This window comes from Myxine glutinosa, chromosome 9 (assembly GCF_964187855.1).
Source record: "Myxine glutinosa chromosome 9, kmMyxGlut1.1, whole genome shotgun sequence".
NCBI classification, from domain to species: Eukaryota; Metazoa; Chordata; class Myxini; order Myxiniformes; family Myxinidae; genus Myxine; species Myxine glutinosa.
The window spans coordinates 88,274,881-88,300,597 of NC_136269.1; the positions used below are offsets into that span (position 1 = coordinate 88,274,881).

At 43.9% G+C, this 25,717-nt stretch overlaps 1 long non-coding RNA gene across 4 annotated transcripts in view; it reads right to left on the reverse strand.

Annotated features, from left to right (window-relative positions):
* Positions 1–1,811: 1,811 nt before the first annotated feature.
* LOC137435238 (uncharacterized) overlaps positions 1,812–25,717 on the reverse strand; it is a 33,336-nt gene continuing 9,430 nt past the window's right edge. For all 4 annotated transcript variants that reach the window (XR_010986019.2, XR_010986018.2, XR_010986017.2 and 1 more), the window contains exon 3: positions 1,812–4,126. This is a non-coding gene — a long non-coding RNA (uncharacterized LOC137435238). The remainder of the gene's footprint in view (positions 4,127–25,717) is intronic.

A 25,717-nucleotide genomic window follows, 5' to 3' on the forward strand; every position in this document is an offset into this window, starting at 1 on the left:
CTCAGGTTATAAAACTTTGTGGTACCATTAAAATTGTAGAAACAAACCCTACAACAGCTATGGCCTCCTATCCTACAGTGGGAGGTTTAATATTTACCCTGCTGGAGTGTACATCGACCCTGCAGGTCTGGTTTATGGAGGTAATGAGACAAAATGGATTTTGTTACAATAAGTGGAACCTTTTTCCCCACAACATATTTGATCCCACTCAGTGATGTGACACAATGCCCTATTGCGAAACACTAATCCCACTGTTAATCATCGGATTGGAAAACGAACCCAGAATAAACAGCTAAAATGTGAGGACTGTTTTCTATATTATCTATATATCTGTTGCAATTCTGCCAGCCACTGGTTGAACCAAAGTGAGATAAGGAAGGGCAACCTAATAAGCAGTGCATTGGTGGCGTAGTTTGTTTAGTCTGCTGTGATGACGGAACTCGATTAATGATTTAATTAAATAATAATAAAAAACTTTATTGTAACACACACGATTGATATATTTAATATCCATAAACGCGAAAATGAACTATTCTTAAAACTTAAGTCTTCAGCCATTCTGAGGCAGAGTTAACCGATGATGTTACGCAAGCCCCATGTTCAAACTGATATGAGATCATAGCGTTCTGCAGGAGTTCCGCAGCAGCCGCAGTGTGGGCGTGGCTTACTCTGCGGAAGGGTACGTCATGACCGACTGCCGGCATCACAGGGCCAACTGCATGCATAAAGCTTATTAAGGCAGGGATGGTGTAATGTTTTCAAAAACCGGGGTTAGGGTTGGGAGGACATTAGACAGGTAAGTTACTCCTTGGGACTATCCTTCCACCGACTATTTTACGGACAAATCAACAAAATTGAAATAGACACTATTTTGCTAAAAAAAACCAAAAAATAACGTTTTACAAATGTAACCGAACTTAATTTTCTTTATAACGATGACAACATCCTTCAGCCTAACGTTTGACCATTGTTAGAAAAATTAATTTGAAAAATAAATAAATCAGTTGCTCATGCGTAGCTCCATTATTCAGGACGACATTCAATGGTGCAAATCCTGACCAGTGGCGCATCCTTTTGGTAAATGCACAACTTGTGGCAAACAAGGAGTGGGTGATTGCTCTTGTACTTTTTTTTTTTTTTAGAGGTTAACGTAACGCCTAAAGTCAAGCCCGAACGCAATAGATCCTGCACAGCAATGCTCCAGTATGACGTCACAGTCGGTGACAGACGTCAGGTTGATTGACACGCTCATGCTCCAGTGGCAGGACACAGCATTCACAACCTCCAACGACCTGCATCTAATGGGCACTTGCACATCTGTAGAATGGGCTGACGAGGCTTTTGAGAGTTGTCAGGTAAGGATTTGATGTCGTTTGTCAGGTTGGCAGGGCCTTCTGCTCCTGGAACACCCCTTAGGGGAAATCCAAGTACCTTTACCTTGTAAGAAATTCGAAGGAATTACCACCCTGATTTAAACAAGGCATCGCCCAACGCAAGCTGTCATCCATATAAATAACGGAACCGACTGGCAAACAGCTGCTTCTCAATTTAAGCTCTCAGTATGGAAGATTATCCGACCCATCTGAGTGCGAGCAATGCCTCTTCATGTAAAAGTACCTTTTTTTCTTTTTTTTACAAAATCACAAATGGTATATATATATATATATATCATTGCATATTGCAGGACACCTGCACTATAAATGAATACAGTGCAGATCTATATCCGTAAACCGACACATTCCGAATATATCTACACTGATGACCTAGTAGAGAGAACAAAGGGCATGAGATACCAGTGAGCCACAATGAAGTCATGCTTTAAAAAGCCTTTATTATTAATAGAGACTTTGGTAATAGTAATAAAATAGAGTAATATAATGGCAATACTGTCAATAAAAAGTAATATTAACCTCACCCCACTACCTGTTCGTCCGTTCCGTTGCTTGGAGTCCAACTGTGGCCCCAATATCGCACTGTTGTTTTCTTTTCACTCTGTCACACATCACTCCTCCACGAGCCAGATGTTGAATTAAAAATAAACAAGTATGGTGGTGAGGACAAATCGACCATTTTGTATTCTACTACCAATTTGTAATTGGTGTACTAGTAGGTTAATTGTAAATGTATATATATATATATATATATATATGTCTGACACCTGCAAATTACACATTTTTGTCATGGACAATAAGCATCAAAAAGCTACATATATCGAACAAAGTTTCAAATGCAGCATCTTGCCTCCATTAGAGTATTTAAGTTGCATCAGATGTGGCAATTAATGTGAATTGTTACTCCCAGCTCAAAAGGTTTTCCCCCTGACCATGAACGAAAATGCGCGTGGCACCAGCGAACGTTCGACACAGACATTAATCCTTTCCAAAGTGGTGTTTCAGCCTGTGTCGCACAATTTTAAGAGCAGGGGATGCGTTCCGAGGAACTCTCAACTCGGCGAGCCCTCCGCTGAGGTGTTCGTAGGTGGAGGACCCACTGTACTACCACTCTGTTCATGTTCAGTTTGTTTATTTTGGCCCATTTGTGGAACTGCCTTCCTGCCGTTCTTCTCTCCAGTACTTGAAGTAGGTGGGTGCATCACCTCCTCATTCATACCTGCAGTCTTATCTACCAACATGAATCCTATCTGACGAAGCTGTTACTAATTGCAGGTTACTTTTGCCTCGTCTCTGTGCACCCTTCAACCCGCTTTGAAAAATGCAGACACCAACAAGCGGCATTTTGGCCGTCAAAGCGAGCTTACCTGCTTTTTACCGTGACCCTTTCCCAAAGAATGTAAAAACAATGTGATACTGGCCAAGCAAATGACGTGTGGACACATACAATTTGCGAGCAAACTGAAAGGAAAGATACCATTTTGGGAGAGTATGATGATCGGAAATTTTATTTTGTGACTTTTAAAGCACCGAGCAGTTATAGCTGAAGAGAAGAGAAGTTAGAAAGGATTAAGATGAGACATAAGCTTATAGCTAGGAGGCATTACATACTGTCCGTAGGTGCAGTCATTCTCTCCTGTCATGCAGCACACATCAGACCACAGGCTCGATTCACCTGCCAGGTTTGACATACCTCAAGGCCTGAGAGAATGCCTTCACTTGAGGACAGTAGATGTCTTGAATGTGTATCGCCTCCATGCAAGAAGCTCATGACTCATCTTCTAATCCTTTGCAACCTTTAACACTCGAGAATGGGCGAGAGGTACGCACATTCACCTATAACCTGTGTTCGAACCCTGACCCAGCTATAAACTGTCATCCCGGTGTTTCATCAATGTGTGTGCCATCTCTCGGATGGACGTTAAACTGGGTGTCCCAGCTGCTGGCATGAGTTGGTGGATGTTAAAGAACTCACGGTGTCCTTCGCGAAGATTAGGCTATCTATCGCCGACACCATGAATAAATTACAAATTCCTGTCCTAATATACAGAGGGCATTGCGGCAGCCAATGATGTGGCCCTGCAGCCTTGTGCTGCATACGAAAGAAGAAGACTAGCGAATAACTAGTATACACCAAAAAAAGGAAGCCAACCTGTCAATTTTTGCTCAAGCTTGCTGACAAAGAACTGCCCACATCCATCAGAACAACCACCGAATGGAAATGAGATCTTTCACTCAGCTCATGGATGATCATATGTGGACTGCGATTGGTGCAAGGAAACTAGGGAATCGTTTCCTTCCGGAAGTCATAATGTCCATGTGCCTCACTCAGTACGTTTACTTTTTACCATGCACCCACACTCTTCCATGAGCCGATATCTTGCACATTTAAACGTCACGCACGGACCCATCACCAATTTGAAGGGTCTGCACAATTGAGTCGGTGCAAAAGCAACAATCTTCAAACACCATTTTTCCCCACCTTCATGACAGTTTCCTCATTTCTGGAACTCACAGAGCATTCATTTCTGGCTTCATCACGAATGCTCAACTGACCAGACTTAAACCGTCCGCACCAGTGCTTCACAACATCAAACAGCGGTGCGTCGTCGCCATAAATCTCACACATCTCTTCGTGGATTTGTGGTGGCTTCTTTCCCTGCAAATGTAGAAACTTGATCACAGCACGGTATTCCAGTTTGTCCATCTTCAGTGTTTCCATCTTACGGCACTCCCTGTAAGGAATACATAATATTTTAAATTTGAAGCGATTACTTCAGAAAGTATCTCAAGTACTGAGCTTCACAGTCACAAGATTGATCATTCCTTCAGCAAGGGCAATACCTTTTTGATCCATTACTGGTAGTCACACAATGTGTACTTACATGGAAAAAAGTTAAGCATACTTAGCATAATCATGCTGTTTGTGGAAAAAATAAATTCAATCAAATTCAAAAAAAGTTTTGAACAAACATGAAAGAACCCTCCATGCAGAGGTTGTATTTTCCACTCATCACTACACCACGACAATTTTACCAGCACATCAAAATATTGTCGTGTACGTAGCCGATGAACACCAGACTGTCTTCAATTCCGAGGCGAATGCCCAAAAAATGGCGGTCGTTTTTGGCACGCGCGTGAATGAAGGAAGGAAACGGAGTGCTTACTTGGACGAAGCACACATGTTTAATCCGGAACCCACAACGAAAAGACACGACAAGGAAATTCAACAATAAGGATTTAACAAAAATAAATTGAGGAATAAAAATGAAAGGTGAGGTAAACTAAACTAAAATTCGCTACTTTGAGGTACCTCACATGCAGACTCAAGTACAGACAAGGGGACAGATAATAAACCAAAATGAAATTCCTTTAGCCGGCCGGCACTCAGCTTTGGTGTCCCAACGACCACTTTGGTGAGTTTGGCGGCCGTTGAAACTGGTGAGGTCGGTCAACGAAAAGACAAGCCAAAAAGACAAGAAGATTTGGTTTTTGGAAGCGACCCTAAATGGTGCCGATCAACGACGCGAGCGCACCGAGCCGTGAAGTGGCAGCCAAAATGTCTCCCTCTCAATTCCACTGAGAAAGCGACTTTGTCCAATCGTTGTTTCTCACCAGAACGTTCTGCATGACGTCACCCCAACCAATGGCCGAGTTCCACCGAATCACCACGTTTTCTTGACCATTCACAAAGCTCGGGTTGTGCTCCTTTACCAAGCAGCTAGCTAGCGCTTGCCAAGCCAGCCGTTCCTTAACGGTTTTGAATGGAGTGCTTGCTCGAATGCTTAAACCACTTGGCGATATTTTCACAAGAAACTTGGTAAATGAACACACACCCAAATGTTCTTGAGACCCGGCCATAGATCGACTGTAATCTATATACCCCAAAGAGGAATGACCCTTCCTGCCCCTCCCGGAGTTTGCGGGTGTACTAGTAGGTTAAAATGAGCAGTTCTGCGAGATGTCTCGGTTTCCGGTGCTTTTAGACGGGTTTTTTTTTTTCAACCTTCAAAAAGATAAATCAATTTTAATGTTTTCAAATCCAGTGATCAAAACTTTGAGCTCCACGTATGGGCAGGTGAGGGGAGCATGACAAAATCCCTCATAATGGCCAAGTTCAATCTGATACATTAACAACAGGGGAGAGGGTGAGTCAACGATTTATCTTTTTGAAGTTTGACCTCAAGTTTTTATCCATGAACCAAACTTTGGGTGGGTAATTGATGGAAATTAGTGGGCGATGAGCATCATTGTTTTAGGTTTATTTATTTATTTTTGCTACATCTGAAAAGCTCAAATATCTTTTGAAATAACCTTTTGAAATTTTGATTTCTAAGTGTTCATTTTAAGTAGTTAAGAGCTACACGGTGAATTGTGAATAAAGGAAGTTAGTGTTCCATGAGAGGAGGTAAGCAGAGTGTTTGGAGAACAAGGTTGGGTACTAGATTGTATCAAATGCTCGAGATATGTCCAGTGAGACGACCCTGATCTCATGTCTGAGGTCGAGTGCTTCCATCCATTGCTGGGAGAGTTGAAGCAGCATGTCCTGGTAGAATTACTGGGTCTGAAACCAAACATATGATCTGAGATCAAGCCATTGGAGAAAAGGAAGGATTTGATGTCAACTGTGATGATGGATTCCATGGCCTTCCTCATTATTGGAAGTAATTGGATAGGGCTGCAGTCAAGGGATCGGTTTTTGCATCTTTGTTTAAGTAATGCAGTGATGTTTGCTGATTTCCAAGCAGATGGACAACAACTCAGGGCAAATCATAAGGTGAAAAGAGCAGAGATAGGATGTGCAAGTGCAGCAGAGCAGGTTTTTAGGACATGGAAGCTGATGCCGTCTGGTCCAGTAGCAGAGTCAGAGTTGAGGGTTGCTAGAACCTTCTCCATCTTCTCAGGTGCGAACACACAGAAGACAGGAACAGTTGGGTATGACATAAAATGGTTGGTACCAAGAGTGAGGGGTTCGAGACAATATTGGGAAACAAACACAGAATTGAGGCATTCAGCCTTCTCATGAGCGGAGTCGGTTGTGGTACCATTTGAAGTGAGGGAAGGGATGGAAGGGGAGAATACTCCAGTGACAAACTTAACACGGTGCCACCAGGTTTTTGAAGAGGGAGACAAGTTTGAAAGTTCATTCTTGAGGTTTGATAGATGTTAGATTCTGGCTCTCCTAAGTGGACACACACTTATTGCAGGTTTTGTGGAATAATCTAAAATTTTGTTCCGTCAGTTTACCCTTCCAGGAACAAAAGGCAAGTTGTTTCAAAGCAACTGCCTCAGACAGGTTCAGTGTACAATGAGTGGGAAGAAGGGTAGCATAACTGAAGACGAGATGAGATAGATCTGTGCATAAGAGCAGGTTTCTGTGGAAGAATTCCCAGGCTCAGTTAATATTAGAGGTGGGAGACATTGGAGACCATTCCTGAAGAAAGATGGCTCCTTGCAGTCCCTGCTAATTTGCCAGAGTGAACTACCAGACTCACCGGCGGTGAGAATTCTCTGAGAATAGTCACAGAAATGTTGACTTTCAAGCATTTGATCAGATGAACCAATGGGAGCAGAGGAAGAGCAGGAAACATTTGTCATCGTCAATGGTAACTCCATTTGGCTTTGCAACATGAATGGCAACAACTCCCTTTGGATTCTCTCTGGTTGATTTTTCAGGTGATGAGGAGGTTTGCAGCAGTCATTCATTCTCATGGTGCTTACACACGCCATTAACCTTTGGAGACATTCATTGTTTTGTGAAATAACTGAATGTCATTATTCAAAGGTTTTGAGCCAGCTCTACATCACAGGATGTTGCCAGCAGCCCCATTCTAAAGTAAGCGAATTTTTGGTGCGAAACAGTGCTATTTCAGACATCATCATTTTGTGATTTAAAAAATATAAATCTCTGAATTTGTATAAAGTCATTTGTCGAATATGCTTACTTTCACAGCATATGGTCTTGTTTTTGATCAACACTACGGTTTCTGAATTTTATTGCTATGATTCAGAAGCCGATTCATCAATAGCCTCGTGTTGGGTTAGCGGTTAGGGTGCCAGCTTGGGATCCTAAGATCCTGGGTTCGAATCCTGGTCGATTGTTGAATTAACACCAGGGGGGTTGACTCAGCCTGTCATCCTTCTGAGGTCGGCAAATGGAGTACCAGTTCACCATGTGTCGCAAAAGGCGACTAACAAGGTTGGCGGCAGGAAGGGCATCCAGCCATAAAACATTGCTTCAAGATGGGGACCAAGGTGCCCCAAAAAGGCCAACCCCTGCTCTCCGGGGAAAAATGGCCTCTGAAGGTGGTTCTTTCTTCTTCTTCTTCTTCGATTCAGAAAAATGCAGCTATGCTTTGCTCTTCTCCATGTATATATTATTGCAACGAGATATCACGATTGTTGAAGTACACGAGACACAAAACCACAAAAATCCACTTCAACAGCAACAAAGCTACTAAAATGCAGGATCAAAATTTTACTGCTTTAAATATACCGGTGGGCCCATTGGTCCATTGGACCAAATTTTCATTGCTCTTCACGGCCTTGTCGCATACCTGCCTGCTGTAGCATTTGAGCTTTAGCTTGCCTTTCATCAAGCCTATATATGCTTTAGTCAGTTTCACTATGTTAACAAATATAATTTCGTTCAAAATTTTGGGAGATTAGCAAACCTGTACATTTTTGGAATCTTCAGAGCATGGAGAATCCGAAAATCAATGTTGGCATTTGCACAGACACCTGCATGGCCGCCATTTTGGATTTTCAAAATGGCCGCCATAAAATACATATTTTGCATTATCTCAGCTTCTAGTCAACCTAGAAACTTAATTAAATATGCTAATCCTATGTTTTCTGGGTCAAGGAATCCAATAAAGGCCTCAAAATAGTGCTCAGGATTATAGTGGGTTTGAGTGTGGATAGAATAGAAAGCAACAAACAAAATAGAAAAGAACAAACAAAGGTAATTGAAAACCATTGTCTTTATATTTGTGATATAACTATTACATAATACATGATATTGTAAGTCCTTTGAAGTTATAGGTATGGGTTTATAAAGCAAGAAAGCAGCCTTGTTAGTATCAGATTGAACTCTAAGTCCTATACACAGGATCTACTAGGTCTATACCGTTCAGGAATATGCTTTTACAGATCTTCATCACTGTCCTGAGTGTCATCTGGAAAGTCCTAAAAGTGAAGCAAGTGTTAGGATTAGAAGTCTAATGATCCCACCAATGGTTTTCTTGACCCAGAAAACATAGGATTAGCATAATTATTTAAATTAGATTCTAGGTTGACTAGAAGCCGAGATAGCGCAAATTATGTATTTTATGGTGGCCATTTTGAAAATCCAAAATGGCGGCCATGCAGGTGTCTACGCAAATGCCAACATTAATTTTTGGATACCTCCTGCTCTGAATATTCCAAAAATGTATAGTTTTGCTAATCTCCAAAAATTTTGAACGAAAAAAAACAGTGAGCCTGACTACTTGGGCCAGGGCAGGGATTATGCATTTGTTATTATTATTGTCAAATGGCACTACTATTATTTTTGTTGTTAATATGATTGGTATTAATTACCTCTGCCACCGAAGATGGATGGAGGTTATGTTTTCACCCATGTCTGTTTGTTTGTTACTTCCGAATATCAAATATTTTTCAAGTACATTGGTTGATCTTTTTGCGTTATTCTGTCTGTCTGTCTGTTACTTGATAATTTTTTTTTTCTTTTTTGACAATTATATTGATCACTCCGGTTTGTGCTTGTCTGTTCGCTCACTTATACTTGCCTACAGATCACAATTTTAAACCAATCTTCATGAAACTTCACCAAATGGTGGAGTTGGTGGTCAGACAGAATCCTATTTATTTGAGGTCAACATAGGCCAAATGTCAACCACTTTTCTTCAAATTTCTAAAATCCTTAATTTTCATCAGATTTACTTGGAATTGGAATAGGATTGGCATATCAGCTAACTGAATTCAACCACCAACTATTATTGAGATCAGCATAGGCCAAAAGGTCAACAGAGGCCTAAGGTCAACAGAGGCCTAAGGTCAACAACCTTTACAAATTTCTAAAATCATCAATTTTCATCCAATTTACTTGAAATTTGAAGAGGATTGTAACATCAGCTAACTGAATTCAACTATCAACTATTTTTGAGGTCAACATAGGCCTAAGGTCAACCACTTTTGTACAAATTTCTAAAATCATCAATTTTCATCCAATTTACTTGAAATTTGAAGAGGATTGTAACATCAGCTAACTGAATTCAACCACCAACTAATTTTGAGATCAACATAGGCCAAAAGGTCAACATAGGCCAAAAGGTCAACATAGGCCAAAGGGCACCATAGGCCAAAGGTCAACATAGGCCAAAGGTCAACATAGGCCAAAGGTCAACCACTTTTGTCAAATTTCTAAAATCCTCAATTTTCATCCAATTGACTTGAAATTTGAACAGGATTTTAATCTCAGCTTACTAAAATCCACCAACTATTTTTGAGGTCAGCATAGGACAAAGGGTCAACATAGGCCAAAGGTCAACAACCTTTTCAAATTTCTAAAATCCTCAATTTTCATCTGATTGACTTGAAATTTGAATATGATTTTCATATCAGCTAACTGAATTCAACCACCAATTATATTTGAGGTCATCACCGGCCAAAAATTCAACATAGGCCAAATTTCTAAAATTGTCAATTTTTATCCGATGAACTTAAAATTTGAAGGTGATTTGCATATCAGGTCACTGAATTCAACCACCAATTATTTTTGAGGTCAAAAGGATGCTCTACTGAGTGCCATTCTACGTAGTTATATTTTGCCAAGTGTCGCTCTGAGTGACTTTTCATCTGTCAGTTTGCTTGGAGGTATGTCAATCGCACAGAGGTCACAATTTCAAACGGATCTTTACGAAACTTCACCAAATGGTGGAGTTGGTCAAAAGGAAGAAGCTTATTGATTTTGAGGTCTATTGATTTTGAAAAGGTCAACATAGGCCAAATTTCTAAAATCGTCAATTTTCATATGATTGACTTGAAATTTGAAGAGGATTTGCATACTTGGTCATTGAATTCAACCATCAATATTTTTGAGGTCAACATAGGGCAAAGGTCAATAACTTATTCTTGGGATTTCACAAGCATTGTGCTATGCACGACATATTTCTTGTTTGTCTGTCTGTCTGTCTGTCTGTGGACAAGTTATCTCAAAACGTTGTGGACGGATTTTGTGGAGAGGTCATAGATAAAACACAGACAAAATGATTAGATTTTGGTGAAGATCCAGATTCGGATCTGGATCTAATAATTTTTTTTTTAAAGTCATTCTTCACCATCGGGAGATAGGGTCAAAAACGATAGGAAGATATCTCAAAAAGTTGACGGATGTGGTGGAGAGGTCACAGATAAAATACAGACAAAATGATTACATTTTGGTGAAGATCCAGATCCGATAATTCTTCATCATTCTTCACCACTGGGAGATGGGGTCAAAAACGATAGCACGATATCTCAAAAAGTTGTGGACAGATTCAGATGAAACTTCGCTTCGGATATGAAATCTTTCCTCTTCTCCAATGGCTTGATCTCTGATCATCAATTTGGTTTCAGACCAGGTCACTCTACTCTGGACATGCTGCTTCTGCTGTCTCAACAATGCATGGAGGTCCTCAATGCCAAACAGGAAATCAGAGCTGTCTCCCTTGACATATCACGTGCCTTCGATACGGTCTGGCACCCAGCTCTGCTCACCAAACTCTCCTCCTATGGTATCCATGGAAATCTCCATGCATGGCTTGCGGACTTCCTCTCTGGTCATAGTCAACGTGTGGCCCTGAATGGATTTCTCTCATCTCCCCTTCCTGTTCAAGCTGGAGTTCCCCAAGGCAGTGTGCTGGGCCCTGTGCTTTTTCTGGTCTTTATCAATGATCTCTCCGACTCTCTGGAAAATCCTCTCGATCTCTTTGCTGATGACTCCACTCTCTGCCGCTCCATTCCTCTTCCCTCAGATCGGCAGTCTGCAGCCTCCTCACTCGCTGAAGACCTGGACAAAATCACAGACTGGTCAAACAAGTGGAACATGTCTTTCAATCCTGACAAATCTCACACTCTTACTATGTCTCTCCGAAAAGATCGACTGGACAACCCTCCCATCTACTTTCTCAACAATCCTCTCCAAGAAGTTCTGTCGCTCAAGCTTTTGGGTCTCACTATCTGCCATGATCTTTCTTGGGAAAACCACATTTCCAAGCTGGCCTCCAAAGCCAGTCGCCGACTGGGCATCCTCTGTCGTGCGAAGTCCTTCCTAGGCACACCTGAGCTCCTCACCACATACAAGACTTTCATCCGCAGCTCAATGGAATACTGTTCTCCCCTATGGGCTGGTGCTCCTGCCTCACACCTAGCTCGGCTTCACGCTGTTGAAACCAAAGCTTTCAGAATCATTGGAATCTCCCGCGATGAAGCTATCTCTGAGGGTCTTTCACTCACTCACCGCAGGCAGGTAGGTGGTCTTTCTGTCTTCCACCGACGTCTTTCGGTCCCTGCTCTCAAATGTTGTGTTTGTGTCCTTCCCCCTCTCTCCCCATCTTGTCTACCGCTCCCGATGTTATTTGTTTTATGTGTCGGCTTATCTTTCTGTGTGATTAATGTTCGCTCTTTCACGAGCCTCGATCTTGTATACAAAAAAAACAAACAAAAAAACAAAAAAAAAACGGTGTATAGTTCGGGTATGTGACAAGGAAGAATGGAGCACGATGATAATTTTGGTGTATGTCACACTCCACATCAGAAAGTTCCAGTAGAGCATCACAAACACGCAACACAAACACGCGCGCGTGCACACACACCACACCCACACACACACACACACACACACACACACACACACACACACACACACACACACACACACACACACACACACACACACACACACACACACACACACACACACCTATTTTGGCCTAAACAACACACAAATGAAGAAAATGACAAAATACCAGGACCTCAAAAATGAGAGCAGGAGATATTAGAATCTGAAGTGTCAAAATTGCACCAGTGATGATTGGAGCAACAGGAATGATAAAGAGGAACGTCACTGAGATTAAAAAAAAACATCCCTGGGAATATTACCACAAAGGAACTACAATTACAGGCAGCCGAGTTCAGTGACGACCCTGAAAAGAGCCCTCAGAACAAAACGCTTGTAACACAAAAGTTGGACAGCTTGGTTCATGGACCGTGATCCTTTACCAAACCAGAGGTGGATACTTTGAGTCATGGTAACTGTCCGTTCCATCCCTCGAAACCCACCCACGTGTGGAGATAGCAGGTAACAACTTGCACACACACACTCACGTACGCGCACATGCACACACACAATTTAATCACAGAAACAATGTACCACCACCTCACACAAGGAGGCCTTGAGGCAAAACAAAAGGGATGTGAGAGAATGTTATGAAACAATAGACCACCGACTACTAAACGAGGCCATACTTGAAAATTGCAATACGAGAAAAACCAAATTGTCCACAGCCTGGATAGACTATAAAAAAAGCTTTTGACAGACAGCGTCCTAATTTTCATGGATGTCAAAGTGCATGCAAATGTATAAGATAAATCCCCAAATAATGAAGCTGATTGAGAAAGCCATGGATCTCTTATGGAATACCACACTAATCCTGTAGCACTCGGGAAGGAAAGATCGAAATACCAGGAGTGAAGATACAATGCAGCATCTTACAAGGAGACAGCCATTCCCCCCTCGTGTTTTGCCTGGCCCAGGATCCACAAAGTAATCTCAATAATGAGCAAGAGCAAAATACACCCTAACATCGAATAAAAGAACGTCCAAAGAAACAAAGGTAGCATCTACTGTACATGGATAATTTAAAACTCTTTGCATCGAACGATGAAAAATTGGCAGAACTGAAATTATTGGAATGGTTCTCCGATGACATCCAAATGGAATTTGGCCTAAATAAGTGTGCCCAGAGCATATTAGTGTAAGGTAGACCAACAAAAACAGACAACCTAAAATTCTAACTAGATACAACAATACAGGAGCTGGATAATGAAGCATCTTACAAATACCTTGGAGAAAAAGAGGGCCACCAAATTTGTCCATAGGAAACTGCACAACACAATTACCAAAGAATAACTGCATAGAACAAGGCTGATCTTGAAAACATATCTCTCTCTATAGACCAAAAGCCATAAACCAACTATCAGTACCAGTGTTTCAATACAACTGCAGAATAGTAAACTGGACACAAGCAGAAATCAAAAAACTAGATTTCAAAACAAGGAAACTCTTCACTATCCACAAAATGTTCTACAAAAATCAGTGCATCCCAAGAATGCCTGATAGAACTCAACCAAGTGCACAGAGCAATGACTGTATTCAGTCATTGGGATGCACTGATTTCAGTGCATCCCTGCTACATAGTGTAGCAGGGATGCACTGAACTGAACATATATACACTATGTAGCAGACAAACAAATGAGTAATGAGTAATGCACTGAAATGCACTAATGCACAAATGAGTAATCAAAATAATGAGTACGTCAAAATCTCAACAGACTGCCGAACACAATTTGTATACAAGTATGAACACAACAAACCAGGAAAGATATGTCACTCACCATGAAAAAAAACTTCCAAAAGCAGGTGCGAATAAAAGATGTCACGCACCAAACCGAAACGGCAACAAATACAGCCCCAACAATTGCAAAAAAAGACAAAAGAAAAATACAAGATGAAATATCAATAGATAAATGGTGACAACTGGGAGAAAGACAAAAGAGCAGGGGAAAAAGAAAAGAAAAAGAATTGGACAGATTGGGGATAGACAAAGAAGGATCACTGGAATGGCTGAGAAGGGGTAAGCTCAACTGTGATGGAGAACTAATCATAAAAATAAATGTTCAAGACCAAGGACACGGCAGGAATGGCTTTAAGACAATGTCAAAACTGAGTCATTCGGACAGGTGTAGGTTCTGAAAGGTAGAAAAAAAAAAAGCATGAGTCATCTCCTATTGGGATGTAAAAATCTCATGTCAGAACAGCAGTACACCCAAAGGAACAACGAGGTAAGTAGAGTAATCCACTGGCACATCTGCAGAAATTGTAATATCCCATTTCCACAAAACTCATGGAAATATGAGGCAAAAGCAATCATTGAAACAAGGACAATTGCTAACGTACGACCTGATGATCCCATCCAGCGTGAACATAGAAAACAAAGCTCTGTGACCGGATATAGTACTCAAATACAAAAAGGAAAAGAAAGCATTGCTAATTGAGGTTTCAGTACCCAGTGATTTTGGTCGAAGCAACACAGATATCAAGAAAATGACCAAATACCAAGACATCAAGAATGAAGTGAAACGATCCTGGGAGTGCCAAAATTGTACCAGTGATTATAATTGGAGCAATGGGAATGAAAAAGAAGTACCTCACAATGATCCAAGAAATAATCCCTGGGAACATTACCACAAATGAACGACAGTTGGAGGCTGCCCAGGACTCGATGAGGTTCCTGAAAAGAGCCCTTGCAACAAAACTCCGAGATCAACATAACTTAGGCCATGAATTGCGATCCTTCACCAAAGCAAGGGTGGACCAATTGGTTGCAAATGGAAAAGGCTGGATTTTTTGAGTGCAACACAATTAACCTTTATAAAGTCCATGAAATAATTTAAGATGATAGAGTAAATTAAACTGTTCCCATCATTGGGATGGGTACTTCTGCTTGCTTGCATTTTACCCAAGAATGTCCTTCATTTTCTTTGGCCATAGAAGCGGCATTCTACATTGTATTGTCCACAGCCTGGATGGATATATATATGTATATACACTATGTATTTATTGCATATGTATATCATTCATGCTATATTGCATGCATTCTATATTCATTACTACCAGAGTCGAAATTTTTCTATACCCAACTTTTTGGGGTTCACCCCTATGAACCAAGCAAAAACTATGGCACTTAAGTGGAATTTTTTTGAAAGCCAATAATTGGACATATTGGCCAATGTATATTCCAACTTTCAACTAGTTTCAATGTATAGCCTTTGAGATATGAGCAACAACAACAACATGCATTTTAAAGCCATTTTCCCTGCTAGAGTGGGGGTTAGACTTGCGGTCCCCATGACAATCTTCTCCATTTTGCCCTATTTTCTGCATCTCCCCTTGTTAACCCCCTTGCCCGCATTTCTTCTTCCACCATCTTTAGCCAAGTCTTTCTCGGTCTTCCCCGTCCTCTACTTCCTTCTACATTCATTTCTATCACTCTTCTCAACCAGTCACTTTCATCCTTCCTCACACATGACCAAACCATCTCAACCTGTTTCTCTTCGGAGCATCCATCACAGGCTCGATTCCCATCATCTTTCGCAATTCATCATTTGTCTTCCTCTCTCTCAACGATACTCCGCACATCCACCGAACCATTCGCATTTCCACCCTTTCCAGCCTTCGTTGCTGCTCTACGTTCATTACCCATGTCTCGCTCCCATAAATCACAACACTTCTCACACATGCAGCATACACCTTTCCCTTCAGCTTCAACGACACTCCCCTCCTCATCAGCACGCCACTCAGTTCCCGAAACTTCTTCCATGCACATCTCACTCCAGCAACCATTGCTGAGTCTGATCCACCTTCTCCATTTAGCATATCTCCTAGGTAGCAAAATGTTTTCACACCTTCCAGCTTCATGCCGTCTCCAAGATCCAACTCAACATTTCCTCCATCTGCAGCTCCCTCTGTGCACACCTTACATTTGAATGTAGCTGCCACACTGGTTAATGACCCTCTCAGACCACTACATTTTTGATGAACCCACTCAGCGCAAATTGTACACTGAATGGCGTTCACTCCGACAGCCTTCCTGCACACAGCACAAGGGCCACTTCCCAGTTCTTTCCACCTCACCACATGCCATCATCTTCGTCTTTCCGATATTCACCTTCAGACCTTTTGTCTCCATACATTCCTTCCACTTCTTCATCTTCTCCTTCAGTCCATCCATACTTTCCGCAATCAACACCAGATCATCTGCAAACAACAACTCCCACGGTAAACCCTCCTTTACGTTCTGTTCTGAGCCAGCACCTCCATCACAGCTACAAATAGTAGTGGACTTAGTACCGACCCCTGATGCACTCCCACCTTCACCTCAAACTCGCCACTGAGACATATATATGAGATATGAGATATTGAGATATATATTGATCATATATTGAGATATGAGCGCCAACACATTTTGGACAGACGGACGGACAACAGACAGACAGACACCAATTCGAGGGTTTTCTTAATAAAACAAGAATGCGGAAATTGACGTTGCTGAAATTTGGAACATATTACCCCGACGTAAAAAGCATTTACTTCTGAAAATTGTAGCCGGTTTTGTCCAGTGGAAGCAGAGAAACTAATTTTCAGTCCGTGTGTTAAAGTTGCATGAACAGGTTGAGATGGTTTGGTCATGTGTTGAGGAAGGATGAAAGTGACTGGTTGAGAAGAGTGATGGAAATGAATGTAGAAGGAAGTGGAGGACGGGGAAGACCGAGAAAGAATTGGCTAAAGATGATGGAAGAAGAAATGCGGGCAAGGGGGTTAACAAGGGGAGATGCAGAAAATAGGGCAAAATGGAGAAGATTGTCATGGGGACCGCAAGGCTAACCCCCACTCTAGCAAGGAAAATGGCCTTAAAATGCATGTTGTTGTTGTTGTTGTGTTAAAGTTGCATACAGACAAACCATTCCATATAAAGGGAAAGCCATGGATCTATGGGGCGCCTTGATATAAACATATCTGACAGAAACTACCAATTTTACAATAACGGGCTGGCAGGACAGTCTAGAGTTATGCACACACTTCTGAGCCCTCTAACCTGGGTTCGATTCTCAGCTGAGGTATACAATGTCATCCTGGTGTCTCACAGGCAGGGGGATTCATCAGTGTGTGTGTGCCGTCCCTCGGATGGACATTAAACTGGGTGTTCCATCTGTCGGCATTAGTTAGTGGATGTTGAAGATCCCACGGTGTCCTTTGCGAAGGGCAGTCGAACTATCGGAGGCACTTTGACCAAATTCCTGCTCTAACCTACAGAGGGCACTGCATCAACAGCACTGTCACCTCTCAAAGTGATGCAACCAGCAGCCACAGGCTGCATGCTAAATGAAAGATGAATTACAATAACAAACGTATAGAGTGGTTATTGCAATGACATGATCATATGAATTGGCTGTTAAAATAACAAACGTATGGACCACGCAGCAGTGTTTCGTTCCCATGCATACAAGGAAGGTAAGAGGAAGTTTTATTTTTGCCACGTCCAAAAATAAAAGAAAACAAGTACAGAAACATTCAAAGTACACCGCCCCCTTGCCAAATAATTAAATACTAGCCGAAACCCGTGGAACATCCACGGAAGGGAGGATGTGGTGCATGGATATAGTGTACCATTATGGATGGCATAGGGGATTTGCTTGTCTGAGTAAGAGTTAGGAAGAAAGATGAGAATGAAGAGTGCGTATATGAACAACGATCGCCGACACCGGCACAAATGCATGCTCTGGATTGTCCACTCAGTGGACGGCTTGCTTTCGCCTTCGCCTGTCCAATCAGCGGACGGCTTGCTTCGCCTTCGCCCAGCAGACGCCAATACGATGGCATCGTAAGATGGCGTCGTATCGGCAGTTAATCGGATGCTTTTGGGCCCCAACGTCGGCCAATTCAGATGTTTCGAGTATGGCTGTACGTGATAAACAAAGAGCGCGGTTCGTAGATCGTAAATCCATTAGTGCCGTGGGCATCGGGTCACTGGGTGCGGCGTAAAAGGGATAACAAAGTCGAGTCCTTACGCTATTATTATATAGATCCTACAGCGCGCCATTGCCGGGGCGCTAATTGATCGATTAATTGTATAATTAAAATCAATAAAAGATTATCACAAAATATTTTCTTAATCAATTGGCTAATAGCATAACTAAACCACGAATGCTTCATCCGAAGATGTATCTTTTAGAAATTTAATTAAATAAGTCATAAATAAAAAATTAAATAATTAATTGATTAATCAATAAATAATTCATCAATTAATCAATAAATGATTAATCAATAAATCAAAAATATCATTGATAGCCACATCACTTGGTCACTGTCATGTCCAAATATTAGCTTCCCAGCTCAAAAGGTGCCTGAGATATTGGCCAAATGAGAAAGAAAATAAATAAATGATTAATAATGAAAATAAATAAATAATAATCATTAAAAAATTAAATTATTAATCAATTCGGTCACAGAACACATAAACCACCACCATTTCATCAGAATCTGTAGCTGGGGGGAAAAATGTTTTTTTTAGTAATTAATCGAATAATTAAATAATTAATCGATGAATTTATTAATCAATAAATCAAAAAATATCCTTGATAGCCACATCACTTGGTCACTCATGTCCAAATATTAGCTTCCGAGCTCAAAAGGTGCCTGAGTTAATGGTCAGAAGAGAAAGGAAATTTGACTAATTAAATGAGTACTTAATAAAATAAAAAAAATAAAAAACTTTTTTAGTCATTAAACGAATAATTAAATAACTAATCGATTAATTGATTAATTAATAAATCAAAAATAGCCTTTGCAGCCAAATCACCTGGTCATTGGCATGTCCAAATATCAGCTTCCTAACTCAAAAGGTGCCTGAGTTAATGGTCAGAAGAGAAAGGAAATTTGATTAATTAAATGAGTACTTAATTTAAAAAACAAAAACAAAAAAAACCCCACCTTTAGAGGCCATTTTTCCCCGCAAGCGGGGGTTGGCCTTTTTCGGGAACTGTGGTTGTTGTTGTTTTTCGGTCCCCTTTTTGAAGCAATGTTTTACGGCCGGATGCCCTTCCTGACGCCAACCCTTTTTGCCGCCTTTAACGATAAGCAGGGAATTACCAGTGAACTGGTACTCAATTTGCCGACCTCGGAAGGATGACAGGCTGAGTCAACCCCCCTGGCGTTAATTCAGCGATTGACCGGGATTCGAACCCAGGATCCTAGGATCCTTAGCCGGCACCCTAGCCACTAGCCCAACACCAGGGATGTGAGATAAATGAGTACTTAATTAATCGCTAATAATTAAATAACTCCTCAATTAATTGATTAATCAAAAAACAAAAAATAACGTTTTTGACAAAGGAGCTGCTCACTATTGTGCCGAAATTTCAGCTTCCTAGCGCAAAGGATGGCTGAGATATCGCCCGGACAAACAAACAAACAAGAAAGAAAGAAAGAAAACAGTGAAAACTGAGTACTCCCTTTCAGCGTGCGTCACTGACGAGCCCCCTTCGGTGTCCAGCAATGACGATTTGCAATGCCTGGAGATGGCATAGGAAAGGTGCGGTGTCCAACAAGTAAAGATACATTCAAAGTGCACCGCCCCCATGCCAAATAATTAAATATTCTACAGCGCGGCATTGCCAGGGCACCTAAGGCGCCAGGCAACACCACAGTGCAACTCATAGAGGCTGCATTGGGAGGGAGAGGTGTACACTAATTGATTGATTAATTGTATAATTAAAATCAATAAAAGATTATCACAAAATATTTTCTTAATCAATATTGGCTAATTGCATAACTAAACCAAGAGTGCTTCATCCGAAGATGTATCTTTTAGAAATTTAATTAAATAGGTCATTAATAAAAAATTAAATAATTAATTGATTAATCAATAAATAATTAATCGATTAATCAATAAATAATTCATCGATTAAATGATTTATCAATAAATCAAAAATATCCTTGATAAACCACCACCGTTTCATCCGAATCTGTAACTGAAAAAATTAATTAATTAGGTCATTCATCGAATAATTAAACAATTAATCGATTAAATGATTAATCAATCAATCAAAAATATCCTTGATAGCCACATCACTTGGTCAGTCATGTCCAAATATTGGCTTCCCAGCTCAAAAGGTGTCTGAGATATTGGCCAAATGAGGAAGAAAATAAATAAATGATTAATAATGAAAATAAATTAATAATAATCATAAAAAAATAAAATTATTAATCAATTCGGTCAGAGAACACATAAACCACCACCATTTCATCAGAATCTGTAACTAAAAAAAAAAAAAAAGTTTGTCATTAATCGAATAATTAAATAATTAATCGATTAATTGATTAATTAATAAATCAAAATAGCCTTTGCAGCCAAATCACCTGGTCATTGGCATGTCCAAATATCAGCTTCCTAACTCAAAAGGTGCCTGAGTTAATGGTCAGAAGAGAAATGAAATTTGATTAATTAAATAAGTAGTTAATTAATCGCTAATAATTAAATAACTCCTCAATTAATTGATTATTCAAAAAACAAAAAATACAGTTTTTGAGAAAGGACTTGCTCACTATTGTGCCGAAATTTCAGCTTCCTAGCTCAAAGGATGGCTGAGATATCGTCCGGACAAACAAACAAGAAAACAAGAAAAAACAAACAAGAAAGCAAGAAAACAAACAACCAGAGTGAAAACTGAGTACAGTACTCCCTTTCAGCGTGCGTCACTGCCGAGCCCCCTTCGGTGCCCGGCAATGACGTTTTGCAATGCCTGGAGATGGCAGAGGGAAGGTGCGATGTACAATTAAGACGCCAAATCATAATCAGGAAATCCACAAAGGCCCGTAAAATAAATAAGGCACAGCTATTAATAGATCTGCATTGTGCAGGATGAATAAAGGGTGGGAAGTGAGAGAAAGTGGGGGCTGGGTGGGGGGATTAGAAAGAGCTAGACAAGGTGGGGGTGGGAAGGGAAGGCGAGGACGAAGGTTTAGATAAGCAGGGAGGGGGTGAGAAGGGAGGGCAAGGGGGAGAAGGTGAGAAGGGAGGGCAAGGAGGAGGGAGGTGAGAAGGGAGGGCAAGGAGGAGGGGGGTGAGAAAGGAGGGCGAGGTGGGGGAGGAGGTGTGGGAAGGGGGTCGTGTACGGGGAGGGCGGAGGTAGGGTGACGTGTGAGGGGAGGCGTAGGGTGACGTGCGAGGGGAGGCGTAGGGTGACGTGCGAGGGGAGGCGTAGGGTGACGTGCGAGGGGAGGCGTAGGGTGACGTGCGAGGGGAGGCGTAGGGTGACGTGCGAGGGGAGGCGTAGGGTGACGTGCGAGGGGAGGCGTAGGGTGACGTGCGAGGGGAGGCGTAGGGTGACGTGCGAGGGGAGGCGTAGGGTGACGTGCGAGGGGAGGCGTAGGGTGACGTGCGAGGGGAGGCGTAGGGTGACGTGCGAGGGGAGGCGTAGGGTGACGTGCGAGGGGAGGCGTAGGGTGACGTGCGAGGGGAGGCGTAGGGTGACGTGCGAGGGGAGGCGTAGGGTGACGTGCGAGGGGAGGCGTAGGGTGACGTGCGAGAAGAGGCGTAGGGTGACGTGCGAGGGGAGGCGTAGGGTGACATGCGAGGGGAGGCGTAGGGTGACGTGCGAGGGGAGGCCTAGGGTGACGTGTGAAGGGGAGGCGTAGGGTGACGTGTGAAGGGGAAGCGAAGGGTGACTTGTGAAGGGGAGGGGAGGAGAGACCTGGGTGGGAGGCAGGGGGTGTTGGGGGTGATAGGAGGAAGGGACCTGCTCAGCCCTCTAACCTGAGTTCGATTCTCAGCCCAGTGAGGGGAGTGGGGGAGTGAGAAAAAGGGTTAGATAAGGGGTGGGGAGACGGGTATGGCGGGGCTGGGGGAGGAGCACGAACAGTAACGCAGGGGAGGGGGAGAAAAGGTGGGGGTGAGGAGGGGATGAAGGGTGACGTGCCTGAGTGTGAGAAAAAAGGGTGACGTAGGGGAGGAGGAGCACTAAGGGCAACGTGAGGAGAGAACAAAGGGCGACGTGAGGGGTGGGGAAGAACGAAGGGCGACGTGAGGGGTGGGGAAGAACGAAGGGCGACATGAGAGATGCGGAAGAACGAAGGGCGACGTGAGAGGTGAGGAAGAACGAAGGGTGACGTGAGAGGTGGTGAGGAAGAACGAAGGGCGACGTGAGAGTTGAGGAAGAACGAAGGGCGACGTGAGAGTTGAGGAAGAACGAAGGGCGACGTGAGAGGTGAGTAAGAACGAAGGGCGACGTGAGAGGTGAGGAAGAACGAAGGGCGACGTGAGAGGTGAGGAAGAACGAAGGGCGACGTGAGAGGTGAGGAAGAACGAAGGGTGACGTGAGAGGTGAGGAAGAACGAAGGGCGACGTGAGAGGTGAGGAAGAACGAAGGGCGACGTGAGAGGTGAGGAAGAACGAAGGGCGACGTGAGAGGTGAGGAAGAACGAAGGGCGAAGTGAGAGGTGAGGAAGAACGAAGGGCGACGTGAGAGGTGAGGAAGAACGAAGGGCGACGTGAGAGGTGAGGAAGAACGAAGGGCGACGTGAGAGGTGAGGAAGAACGAAGGGCGACGTGAGAGGTGAGGAAGAACGAAGGGCGACGTGAGAGGTGAGGAAGAACGAAGGGCGACGTGAGAGGTGAGGAAGAACGAAGGGCGACGTGAGAGGTGAGGAAGAACGAAGGGCGACGTGAGAGGTGAGGAAGAACGAAGGGCGACGTGAGAGGTGAGGAAGAACGAAGGGCGACGTGAGAGGTGAGGAAGAACGAAGGGCGACGTGAGAGGTGAGGAAGAACGAAGGGCGACGTGAGAGGTGAGGAAGAACGAAGGGCGACGTGAGAGGTGAGGAAGAACGAAGGGCGACGTGAGGTGAGGAAGAACGAAGGGCGACGTCAGAGGGGAGGAAGAACGAAGGGCGACGTGAGAGGTGAGGAAGAACGGAGGGCGACGTCAGAGGGGAGGAAGAACGGAGGGCGACGTCAGAGGGGAGGAAGAACGGAGGGCGACGTGAGAGGTGAGGAAGAACGGAGGGTGACGTGAGAGGTGAGGAAGAACGGAGGGCGACGTGAGAGGTGAGGAAGAACGGAGGGCGACGTGAGAGGTGAGGAAGAACGGAGGGCGACGTGAGAGGTGAGGAAGAACGAAGGGCGACGTGAGAGGTGAGGAAGAACGGAGGGCGACGTGAGAGGTGAGGAAGAACGGAGGGCGACGTGAGAGGTGAGGAAGAACGGAGGGCGACGTGAGAGGTGAGGAAGAACGGAGGGCGACGTGAGAGGTGAGGAAGAACGGAGGGCGACGTGAGAGGTGAGGAAGAACGGAGGGCGACGTGAGAGGTGAGGAAGAACGGAGGGCGACGTGAGAGGTGAGGAAGAACGGAGGGCGACGTGAGAGGTGAGGAAGAACGGAGGGCGACGTGAGAGGTGAGGAAGAACGGAGGGCGACGTGAGAGGTGAGGAAGAACGGAGGGCGACGTGAGAGGTGAGGAAGAACGGAGGGCGACGTGAGAGGTGAGGAAGAACGGAGGGCGACGTGAGAGGTGAGGAAGAACGGAGGGCGACGTGAGAGGTGAGGAAGAACGGAGGGCGACGTGAGAGGTGAGGAAGAACGGAGGGCGACGTGAGAGGTGAGGAAGAACGAAGGGCGACGTGAGAGGTGAGGAAGAACGAAGGGCGACGTGAGAGGTGAGGAAGAACGAAGGGCGACGTGACAGGTGAGGAAGAACGAAGGGCGACGTGAGAGGTGAGGAAGAACGAAGGGCGACGTGAGAGGTGAGGAAGAACGAAGGGCGACGTGAGAGGTGAGGAAGAACGAATGGCGACGTGAGAGGTGAGGAAGAACGAAGGGCGACGTGAGAGGTGAGGAAGAACGGAGGGCGACATGAGAGGTGAGGAAGAACGAAGGGCGACGTGAGAGGTGAGGAAGAACGGAGGGCGACGTGAGAGGTGAGGAAGAACGAAGGGCTACGTGAGGAGAGAGGGAGGACAAAGGGCTACGTGAGGAGAGAGGGAGGACGAAGGCCTACGTGAGGAGAGAGGGAGGACGAAGGGCTACGTGAGGAGAGAGGGACGACGAAGGGCTACGTGAGGAGAGAGGGAGGACGAAGGGCTACGTGAGGAGAAAGGGAGGACGAAGGGCTACGTGACGAGAGAGGGAGGACGAAGGGCTACGTGAGGAGAGAGGGAGGATGAAGGGCTATGTGAGGAGAGAGAGAGGACGAAGGGCTACGTGAGGAAAAAGGGAGGGCGAAGGGCGACGTGAGGAAAAAGGGAGGGCGAAGGGCGACGTGAGGAGGGAGGAGAAGACGAAGGAAGGAAAACGTAGGGGAGGGGAGGAGGGGGTTGGAAAGGAGAAGGAGGGGCGATGTAGGGTGAAAAGGTGGGGAGGGGAATTCTGATTTTGCGCACGTAATAAAGACAAGGCCCCGAAATGAATGGGACGACGCTCGATGCACGAGAGGTTTGGGGAAAATGTGCACGGACACGGTACGAGCATCGTAGAAAAGAGGTGCGCGCCCACCATGGAAGAGGAAACTGCCGTCCCTCTCGCCGATCCGAGGCAAACCGATGGAGCACTATATTTACATGAGCACGATGCAAGGAATTAAGATCCACAAAGCGCTTCTAATGGACTGCCTTCTTCAACGCAACGACAGACGGTGAGCTCAACCCTTTGTTCACGGAGACGATGGCGGCCGGATGACGTCACGGAGAAGCGTCGGGATGTTGACGTCAGTCAGCATGAGCCAGCAGTTTCCGAGCCGGAGGCCTCCGACCCCACACTTATCAGGGTGTTCACACAAATGGACAATGCTACGTGGCAGAGGTTGTAGAATACAAGCTCGAAGAAGGGGATCGCCCCATTCATTCAGCGCACGGACCTTTTGTTTGACGGTTGTGTCGTTTACACATTTCATACCTTTAATGGGGCTGAATTGGGCCGTGAAGTCATAACACTAACCTATAAAAATAATATTGCATGATTTTTTTTCCATTTATTTAGTTTCCCAATTTTGTGTTTCTATTGGACCACCACTCGATTCAGTGGCTCATGTACCTGTCCCAAGTTGTCACTCCATCACAAAGAGCTGCATGTTCATCCTCAATATAGTTTCAATGGTTGCTCTTATTTTGGAAAGCTCTTTGGAGAAGTTTTCCGAGTTTATAAGCTAAGCTTGAATGTGCTCGTTCCAGCTCAAGACATCACTTCAAGAACCCTTAGAGCACCAAGCTTGCTATTCCCACATGATGGAAAGCCTTGTGTTTAACTATATTAATGCTCATGTGATGCTAGTTGCCTGCAATGCTTTTAGAAACCGTTAAACTGGCAACGCCTCCGCAAACTGCGGTCAAAGTACACTTACGTCACTGCAGTAGAGCCTCCCTCATCTCATGCCCTCCTTCCCATCCCCCATCTCATTCCCTCGCAGTTTCCCATCCCCCATGTTCCTTCCCATCCTCCCAACTCTCCTTAGC